The following is a 10,352-nucleotide window of genomic DNA, read 5'->3' as shown; positions in this document are numbered from 1 at the left end:
CAGATACCGACTTGGGCAGTCTTTGAGGGCCAATGGACTCTGAAAATGAGAAAGCAAGACCCTCATATCGAGGAGTTTCCTCGGGAGGGACCTCACCTCCCACATTCCCAGACCCCACCGGCGGATTATTTTCAGAACCGGGGTAACATAAGCCGGGAGATGCCCGTGTGGTGTGCGAAGATCCTTCAATCTTCCCCCTGTCTCCCATTCCTGGAAGAAAGGCTGAAACCATCCCTTGCAGGAGAATACCTACGGAGGAGCCCTCTCTTTCCAGAGGTTTGACACGTTCACTTTCAAGAAGGTGTTCACTAGGAACACCACGGGGTTCACCATATTCAAACCCCCTAGTCTCCTCGTGTGGTAAGTGACCTCCCGCTTGACTAGGTTCAGTCTGTTACCCCATAACATCTGGAAGAACAGACTGTAGACCCGTGTCCAGAGAGGCTCTGGCAAGACACAGACGCTGCCCAGGTAGATTAGCAAGGGGAGCAGGAAAGCTTTGCACAGGCCAACCCTTTCCCTCAGGGTCAAAGAACATCCCCTCCATTGGTCCACTCTTTGGGCGACACCTTTGATTCTGCCTTCCCAGTTTTTCGTGGAGTAATCACCCTGGCCGAATTCGATGCCCAGGACTTTGGCATGTTCTTGGGGTTCGGGGAGGGTGTCCGGAAGATCAAACCCGGGATCTCCGCCTCCCAGCCAGAGACTCTCACACTTATCCTGGTTGACCTTGGACCCGGATGCTCCGAGTAGCGCTCCACTCGCTGCCTCCCCTTGCGAAGAAACAAATACGGTGACATCGTCCGCGTAGGCCACCACCCTCAGGATAGCCTCCGGTGCCGCCCCGCCCATCCGCACCCCCGCCAACGGTCCACAATCGATCCTTCTGAGGAAGGGATCGATTGCAAACGTGTAAAGCAAAGGGCTAAGAGGACAGCCCTGACGGACACCGGATCCTACCCCGAAAGGTCGTCCAATCCACCCATTCACCAGAGGGAAAGTCTCAGCCCCTGCATATAAGGTCTTAAGCCTGTCCACAAACCCTCCAGGCAGACCATACCTCAAAGAGTGGACCAGAGGTACTCGTGGTTAACCCGATCAAAGGCTTTTGCCTGATCCAAGGTCAGCAAGAACCCCTTCCAGAGGCCCGCCCTGCCTTGCTCCACGGCCTCTCGGACACCTAGAACAGCACTAAAAGTGCTACGGCCAGGAACGCAACAGTGCTGAACCTCCGAAAGGAGCCGGGGTGCAAACTTCACCAGCCTGTTGAAAAGTATCTTAGCCAAAATCTTCCTGTCCACATTGATAAGTGCTATGGGACGCCAGTTCTCAATGCGTGACGGATCCTTACCCTTTGACAAAATGATCAAAGCTGACCTCCTTAACGATCTCGGCAGAGTGCCCGAGGAGAGACACTCGTTAAGCACCTGAGTCAAGAGGGGGACCAAAGAGTCCCTAAAGGTCCTAAAGAACTCGGATGTTAAGCCATCCGGACCTGGCGACTTTTTGGGCCTAAGCCCATCGATCGCCAGTCTCACTTCCTCTTCTTTGATCGCTTCTGCCAAATCGCCCAGCGAGAGGTCAGCCCCTGGCTCAGGAACAGATTCAGTCAGGAAAGCCGACATCCCGTCACGATCAAGCTCCCTCTTTCCCAAGAGGTACGAGTAGTAGGAACTGACGACCTCCAAGATCACTGACCTGGACCTTCTCAGGGACCCCGTACTGTCCACCAGCCCCGTCACTATCTTACTATTCACTGACATCTTACAGTTTCTGTAAGGGTCGGGCGAGCAGTACTTCCCGTAGTCCCTCTCGAAAACCATAGATGCGTGCCTATCGTACTGACACCTCTTCAGCAAGGACTTCACTCTGGAGATCTCCTCGCGGCTACCTCCAGTCAAGACAAGATGCTCGAGTTTCCTCCTCAGGCTCTGATACAGGCGATCCCTGTTCAGGCTTCTGAAGTTCGAGAGCTGCCGGAAGAATCTCGCCACCCGATTTTTGAACATCTCCCACCACTCTGACTTAGTGTTACTTAGGCCCAGCAATGGTACCTGGCTCTGAAATAATTCCTCAAAAGAACGTCTTACAGCTTCTTCCTCAAGGAGTGACGAATTCAGCTTCCAATAACCTCTTCCCATCCGAGGAGTCTCTGTAACGTTCAGAGAAAACATAATCAAACAGTGATCGGAGAACTCCACCTCCACAACCGACAACGGTGAAGAGACGGCCTCCTCCTTCAAATAAAACCTGTCTAGCCTAGACCTGCACTGACTATCTCTAGAAAAGGTGAATCCCGTGTTGCCCGGGTTGTGCCGGATGTGGACATCCACCAGGCGAGCCTCACTCACTATCCTGTTTAACGCGACCCAGTCATAAGACAGCCGGTCTCCGGAACCTCCTCTATCACAGGATCTCGTGACATTGTTGAAATCCCCTCCGAAGACCACCTGCCGACTCGAAAATAAAAAAGGTTTGATCTTCAGGAAGAGACATTTGCGGTCCCACTTGGACTGGGGACCATAGATGTTAATGAGCCGAAGCTCTTGTCCCCCCATGGAGACATCTAGGATCAAGCATCTCCCCATTTCTAATTCGATCACTCGTCTGCATTCAACCGCTGCGGTCTTAAAAAGGACCGCCACCCCGCTATACGGCTCGGCCGCAAGAGACCAGTAGGAGGGCCCATGCCTCCACTCCCGCCTTGCTTTATGCAAGGTTGATATATCGGTCAACCTGGTCTCCTGCAAAAATAAAATGTCGGCGTCAAGTTGGCCGAGAAAATGAAAGGCCGTGTACCTTGCCGCATCTGACTTTATGCTGCAAACATTAATAGTTGCCAACGTCAATGGGATGGGTGCCGCCATCATGAATGGTTGAATTAGATAGCCTTTTTCTTCCCACCACTGACAGTCCCAACCTCTTCCTCCGATAATGACGGGTTTTTAGTGCGCTTAAGACAAACAGACTCGTCCATTCTCTCCTTACATACATTCTTGCCCCCGTCTGGTGGTCCTGGGTTAGTCGTCCCCCCAGAGGGCTTTGTATTTGCCCCCGAGAGGAAGACCCAGCCATCTCCTGAGCCGCAACCACCTTGTCCGCAACCTCCGGCCCCGGGTCCCCATTTCCCCCCTGCAGAGGGAGGTCCTGGAGAGCCCCGAACCGGTTGGAGAGATCCACCAGAGGGGGGGCGGCTGAACCCTCCAATGGCGCTTGGATCACGGCCAGAGAGTCAGAGGGGTCGCACTCCAAAGAGGCAGCTCGAGACCTGGTCCCCCTCCTACCTCTGGCCGTTTTCCTGTTACCCTTTTTCTTTTTCTGTGACCACTCCCCCTCTCCCTCATCTAGACTGTCACCAGAAGAGGGTTCCTGGGAAGACGTGGCGTCCTCTCGCTCTTCCCTTTCAAGTCTCTTGACCTCCTCGCTCAATTCACTGTCTTTAGGATCCTCAGCTGCAAGTGAAGTACCTGGGTCAGAGTTTAGGGACATTACTCCCTGCCCCCTGTCCACACGGCGCTGCTCCTGCCGCCTGATGGTGGATGGCGGCAGCTTGCTCCTCACCGGTTCCCTGCCTCCCCGCCTCTACTGGTCCCTTCACCGGCAAGATTAGTCCTGGCTTTCGCTTGTCCCGCACTCGCCGCTTTCAGGACAGCATTGGCGAAGGAACGTGGAGAGCGACTGAACGGGTGACCGAGGTCACCACACAAGTTACACCTAATCCTGCGACAGGCAGCAGCAAGATGACCAAGGTCCCTACACAGTGCGCATTTCTGGGTGGTACACTGCGCACTGAAGTGTGTGGGGCTACCGCACCTGTGACAGACCTTAGGCTGCCCCCGGTAGAAAATCAAGATCCTATCCCTCCCCAAAAAGGTTGAGGAGGGGATATGGGTAATAGTGTTTCCCGAAACCTTCAATCTCACCATGAAGGTCCAGGCTCCTGACCAGATACTATGGCCATTCAGATTCTTTTCGGGAATATTGGTGACCTCTCCGTATCGACTCACCCAGGTCGTAATGTCCATACAGGAAAGCGACTCGTTACTAGTCAAAACGGTCACTTTCCTGACTGAATCTTGGCGGGTTATTGCCAGGGGAAAGAGACCATGCCATTGGGGGCGACTCCGAGCCAGCTCATGGCAAGACCAGAAAAGCTCAAGGCCCTCCGGTCTCACGAAGCTGACATCGAAGTAGGAGGTCCCGTAGGGATGGATCAAGGCAAAGATGTCATATGCCGCAAAGCCCATCCCCAGCAGGAGCTCAACCACCTTCCACCTATCAGGACAGGCATCCTTGCTTACCCACTGGAGACGGACCACGTTCCTATGGTTACTCCTCTGCCCCGTTGTCGACAGAGACCAGACATGTCTCTCTATCCAGAAAGACAGATCAACCTCCCTCCCCTCTATAGTGATGGAGCTCTCCCCTCTCCTCAGGGCGTCCAGGAGCTGCTGTTGCAAGTCACCATCCCCAGGGCCACCAGACGAGGGCGCACTACTACCCCCAGCACTGACAGCTCCTGAATAGCTTTGGGCTGAAGCCCCCGCCAATGCTGGGGGGGGCAGCGGGACCAGCACCTACTTTCCCCCCACCAACACCAGTGCTGCTCCCACCATTCACTTCACTACTACTCCCACCATTCGCAGGACCATTACTCCCATCATTCACCCCACTACTCCCACCATTTGCTGCATCACTACTCCCACCATTCATTCCACCACTACCCCCACCATTTGCTACACCACTACTCCCACCATTCCCACTACTCCCAGCATTCATTCCACCACTACCCCCACCATTTGCTACACCACTACTCCCACCATTCCCACTACTCCCACCATTCACTCCACCACTACTCCCACCATCTGCTCCACCATTACTCCCACCATCTGCTCCACCACTACTCCCATCATTCACTACACCACTACTTCCATTCCCTTTACTTGTCACCCCATTACCTCTGCTGTTCTCTGCACCTTCCACAGTCACCTCCATTCCTTCCTCCCTTGTGTCTGGTGTCTCTGCACTCACACCTGCTGGGCCGGGGGAGGGGAGCACTTCCAGAGACTCCTTTCCCTGCAGCACCACACCCTTTTCCCTTTGGTTGCTGCTGGCTTTCTGCAGGTCGTCTGCTGGAGCGCCCCGCCCCCCTACTGCAGCATTTTGGTCCTTGTTCTGGCCAGACTGTTTTCTCGGCACCTCTGCCCGCCCTGCACCCACAGACTTTGGGGTCTTAGTGTCCTTTTTGGGCGCTGGGGCACACTGCCCCCCTGTCGCAGCAGTGTGCCCAGTGTTCTTTGCTGATGTGTTTTTCACATCCTTCCCTGCCCCCCCAGCCCCGGTGATAACCGGCTTAGCCGCAGAGGGCAGGGTGGGAAACTCCACAGAACTCCCTATGTCCGGCGCTGTGAGTACCTCCACAGCCTCGCCCCCTGCACTGTTCCCCGCACAGATGGCAGCATCGCCGGACGTCCGCCTCCTCTCCCCACCTTGCCTCTGCCTCGAGCCCACTGCAGAGCCCGTGCCTTTAGGTTTGGTGGGGTTTAAACAGAAGGTGGCAGGTGCAACATCAGACATTGGTACATATGACGCGCCCCTGGGCCTGTGTCGCGCTGCGTTGCGCACGCGGGAGCTTACCCGGAGCCGGATCTGTTTAGGGTTGTAGTCTCGTGGCGGTGACCCGGTCCGTGCCCAGGGAGTCAAACTGGACGGCAGTCTGTTAGCGGTAGAAAATGGTTGATGACTACGCCACCCGTTGAATGCAGCCAGGGGGCTGCTGCTGCAGGGCAGACCGCTGAGGCCGGTGGAAGGATGGTGCAGCGTGATAGTATAACCCCCAACGGGAGGGGTATGGCCTCAGGGCAGCCGACGTGGATGATGGGGGTAGCAGGAACCACTCAGAGACGGTATGGTAGCGTTCAGGGTCTTTACTGGTAACAACGATAGACCCTCCCGGAGTACTTGCTAGCGAACGGGGCCTGGTCAGTCCTTGAGCAGATGGGATCTCCCCTGGCCAGGCGTAGTTGTAGGCCTCCCAAGCTGACTGTACTCTTCTGGCTACCTTGCTAGAAGCTGATGTAAGTAGCCCACGTCCCTGAGTGTACCGTGTGGTGCTCTCCCGTATGGCCGGTGACTCGGGGCCTTCTAATGGCTTCCGCTCCACGATGGCGGTGCTGGTCCCACGCGTGTGACCGGGACTTCGGGCTTCTGGGCCAGGGGACCTGAAATCCCCTGCCTGACGGATTCTGCTGCTGGGTAGAAGTTAGTCCCCACAGCCTCGGACTCCGGGTCCGGTAAAGAATCTTCTTAGTCAGGGCGAGCTCTTTAGCTGCCAGCCCCTGACTCCTTGTGACTCTGCTGCTTCCTATGCTGCTCTTGTCTCTACTCTTCCTGGACTCACTAACTCTGCCTCAGCCCCGGGTTTATACAGGGGAAGTTCTTCCCCTCCCAAGGCTGGGCAGGAGGTGTGGCATGCACAGGATCCCTGACCAAAGGACCTCCCACCTGCTCTCAGACGTAATATCTCTATCACTGTGACAACCAGACCCCTGGGGTGTCACACTCCCCCCTAGTGAAATTTAGTACTCCGGGACTAAACACTTTTTAGAAAAATATAACAAGGTATATCAAAGAACAATAAAATACAATAAGGAAACACAATAAGATGGTCACGGATGTCCGCAACCGGGTGCAGTCTTTGAAGAAAAGCAAAGGTGTCCATTTCACCAACACAGGGAGACGTAACCAGGTAGGGGTCTGTCCTACCCCGAGTCCTTAACAGTCTCTAGTCCATCCTGGGTTACGCTCCAACTATATACAAAGGATTCCCGGCAAATCCACCGAAGACTCCTAAAAACAACTAGAAACACAAAATTACACACAAGCAACAATAAACAGGTAAACATTGTAAAACAACTTAAACATTTAGATCCTCCAACGTGCGGGTAACTGGCCTCTAGTGGCCCTAGTGGACCTACGGAGCTGACTGTCTGGCCCTGAACTACAGGGTGTAGGAGCTGTCAAGGGTAAACTGGGCAGCTGTCTACCGGCTCTTTGTCTCACTAGGGGTACGGCAGGCTCACTATAAGCAGAGGGTGGATTCTCCTGTTCCGCTTGGGTGGAGTCTTCTGCCTCCTGGACCGGCTGCTCTTCCAGCTCTACCCGTTGCTCCGTAGGTTCTTGGGATGATGGTTGGAGGAAGGTGAGTACGGGTACCACAACTGCACCATTGACTTGAGTCCAAGACCGAGGGAAGTCCCCGAGCACGGTACTAACCATATCTTCCCTTTCTTCCACGGGTCGATGGTCTTCCTGTTCCTCCTCAGGGTTCCTCAGTTGTTCGGGGCACTTCTTCAGGTGGTCCCGGGATACAATGGCTGTGGTTTCCCCTCCGTCTTTACTGATGGTACAGACCTTCGGGTTCTCGTGGCTTGAGGGCAGTACGGTGTACGGGTCCTTCTCCCACTGGTCGTCCAACTTGTGGAGCCGTCTCTTCCTCTTCAAGACCTGCTCTCCGGGTACCAGGGGAACAGCGGGAGCATACTGGTTGTAAGTCTTCTCTTGTCTTTCCCTAGCCTGACAGAGACTTCGCTCCACGCTCTCCTGTACTTTCTGGTACTGCTGCTGCCTCTCTGTGTCCCAGTCTGTTTCTGGTGAAGTGTCCTCGGGCGTCAGGACTCCCATTTCCAGGTCAACAGGTAACTTACCAGGTCTTGCCCTCATTAGGTAAGCCGGGGTACAGTTGGTGGAACCTACCGGGATGTGGTTGTATAGGTCCACCAGATCGGGCAACTTTTCAGGCCACAGACTGCGTTCTTCCAGGGGCAACGTTTTTAGAAGATCCATTACCACCTGGTTCATTTTCTCACAAAGTCCATTAGTTTGCGGATGGTAGGGTGTCGTCCTTATCTTCCGGCAGCCATACAGATTGCAGAATTCCTGGAAGACCTCCGCTTCAAAGGCAGGTCCCTGGTCCGTCAGCACTTGGTCCGGGTACCCGTGTGGACGGCAAAAGTGCTGCTGGAAGGCTCTAGCTGCTGTTCGAGCCGTTAAGTCCTTGACGGGGACGACAACCAGAAACCGGGAGTAATGATCCACGATGGTTAACGCGTAGACGTAGCCACTTCTGCTGGGGGTCAGTTTTACATGATCCAAGGCTACCAGTTCCAACGGTTGCCGGGTGACGATGGACTGCAGGGGAGTCTTCTGGCTGGCCCGGTCCTTCCTTCTCAGATTGCACGGGCCACAGTCTCTGCACCACTTCTCGATGGTTCCCCTCATGCCTACCCAGTGGAACCGCTCGCGCAGCAGGAACTCCAGCTTTTTCCACCCGAAGTGTCCAGCTCCGTCGTGGTATGCCTCCATCACCATGGCTGCGTCTCTTCGTGGCACCACTACTTGCCAGAGTAGTTCATGCGTCCTGGAGTTAACCATTCTGCGGCACAACTTCCCCTTGTAAAGGAACAGTCGACTCTTCTCTGCCCATAGTTGTTTGGCTTCCTCTGGAGCGTCTGATTCCAGGCTAGCCTCCGGGCGAGTCAGCATCTCCTTCACCAGTCGGACGGCAGGGTCGCTGTCTTGCGTTTCCGCCCAGTTGTAGTGAGGTAAGGGGTTCAACGTAGCAGCCTGCTTACTCCTTACCCGGTGGGAATACTGGATAGTCCCATGACGGTGGAACGCAGGGAGTTCAACTTCTTCCAGTCCCTCCGGATCTTCTCCTCCGTCCGGCAGGTTGGGCATCCTGGATAGGGCGTCCGCGTTGGTATTGGAGCGCCCTGCCCGGTATTTAATTGTGAACTCGTAGTTGGACAGACGGGCCATCCACCTCTGCTCCAGGGCACCGAGTCTTGCCGTGTCCAGGTGTGTCAGCGGGTTGTTATCCGTGTATACGGTGAACCGGGAAGAAGCGAGGTAATGCTTAAAGCGCTCGGTGACTGCCCATACCACGGCCAGGAACTCTAGCTTAAATGAGCTATAATTCTCGGGATTCCTTTCGGTGGGTCGCAGTTTTCGGCTGGCATAGGCGATTACTCGCTCTTTCCCCTGCTGAATCTGGGACAGTACGGCTCCTAGCCCGACGTTACTGGCGTCGGTGTAGAGGATGAAGGGCTGGCTATAGTCCGGATACGCCAAGATTTCATCCCCCGTGAGGGCCATCTTCAGCTGGCGGAAGGACTCTTCCTCTAGCTCTTCCCATTTGAAGGGCGGCTTCTGGTTCTTGGCCTTCCGGGACTGGCCTATCAGGAGGTCCTGCATAGGCGCCGCCTTTTTGGTGAAACTGGGAATAAACCTTCGGTAGTAGCCTACCAACCCTAGGAACTGCCGCACTTCTTTTACGCTGGAAGGGCTTGGCCATCCTTTGATTGCGGTGATCTTATCGGGGTCGGGAGCCACTCCGTCAGCGCTCACCACGTGTCCCAGGTATTGCACCTTTGGTTTCAGGAGGTGACACTTGGAGGGTTTCACCTTTAGGCCGTAACTCGCCAGAGCTTCGAACACCTCCGCCAGGTGTTTCAGGTGGTCCTCATAAGTTTTGGAGTATACGATGACATCGTCCAGGTACAACAGGACCGTCTCGAAGTTTCTGTGGCCCAGACAGCACTCCATTAATCGTTGGAAGGTTCCTGGGGCGTTGCAGAGTCCGAACGGCATGCAGGTGAACTCGCTAAGTCCCATCGGGGTGGTGAATGCGGTCTTCTCCCGGTCCGCCTCTGCTACAGGAACCTGCCAGTACCCGCTAGTGAGATCCAAGGTAGAGAAGAAGTTAGCAGATCTTAAAGCAGCCAATGACTCCTCTATCCTTGGTAAGGGGTACGCATCCTTGTGTGTGATACGGTTGATTTTCCGGTAATCTACACACATCCTCATGGTGTTGTCTTTCTTTTTGACTAAAACTAGTGGGGCTGCCCAGGGGCTACAGCTATCCCGGATTACCCCAGCCTCCTTCATGTCTCTAAGCATCCCCTTGGCGTGTTGGTAATGTGCAGGGGGTACGGGTCGATACCTCTCTTTTATGGGAGGATGATCTCCCGTGGGGATGCGGTGTTCTACCCCCTTGACTCGCCCGAAGTCTAACGGGTGTTTACTAAACACTCTCTCATACTCTTGAACCACCCGATAGACTCCTTGTTTCTGGTGTGAGGGAGTGGAGTCAGTACCCAGATGTAGTTGCTGACACCAGTCCTCCATGTCTTTCTTAGAGCCGTTACCTTCCTCCGGGTGAGATGGAGGCAAGGGTTCCACAGATTGTATAGAATTTTGATTAGTGGTATATAATTTGGCTAGCGTGGCATACCGGGGCAGGTACACTTCCCTCTCCCCGATATTTATTATGCGAACGGGCACCCTCCCAT

The sequence above is a fragment of the Phyllobates terribilis genome, unplaced genomic scaffold (assembly GCF_046119375.1).
Source record: "Phyllobates terribilis strain yellow unplaced genomic scaffold, ASM4611937v1 Scaffold_1036__1_contigs__length_458957, whole genome shotgun sequence".
Taxonomy (NCBI): Eukaryota; Metazoa; Chordata; class Amphibia; order Anura; family Dendrobatidae; genus Phyllobates; species Phyllobates terribilis.
This window is presented reverse-complemented; position numbering follows the sequence as displayed.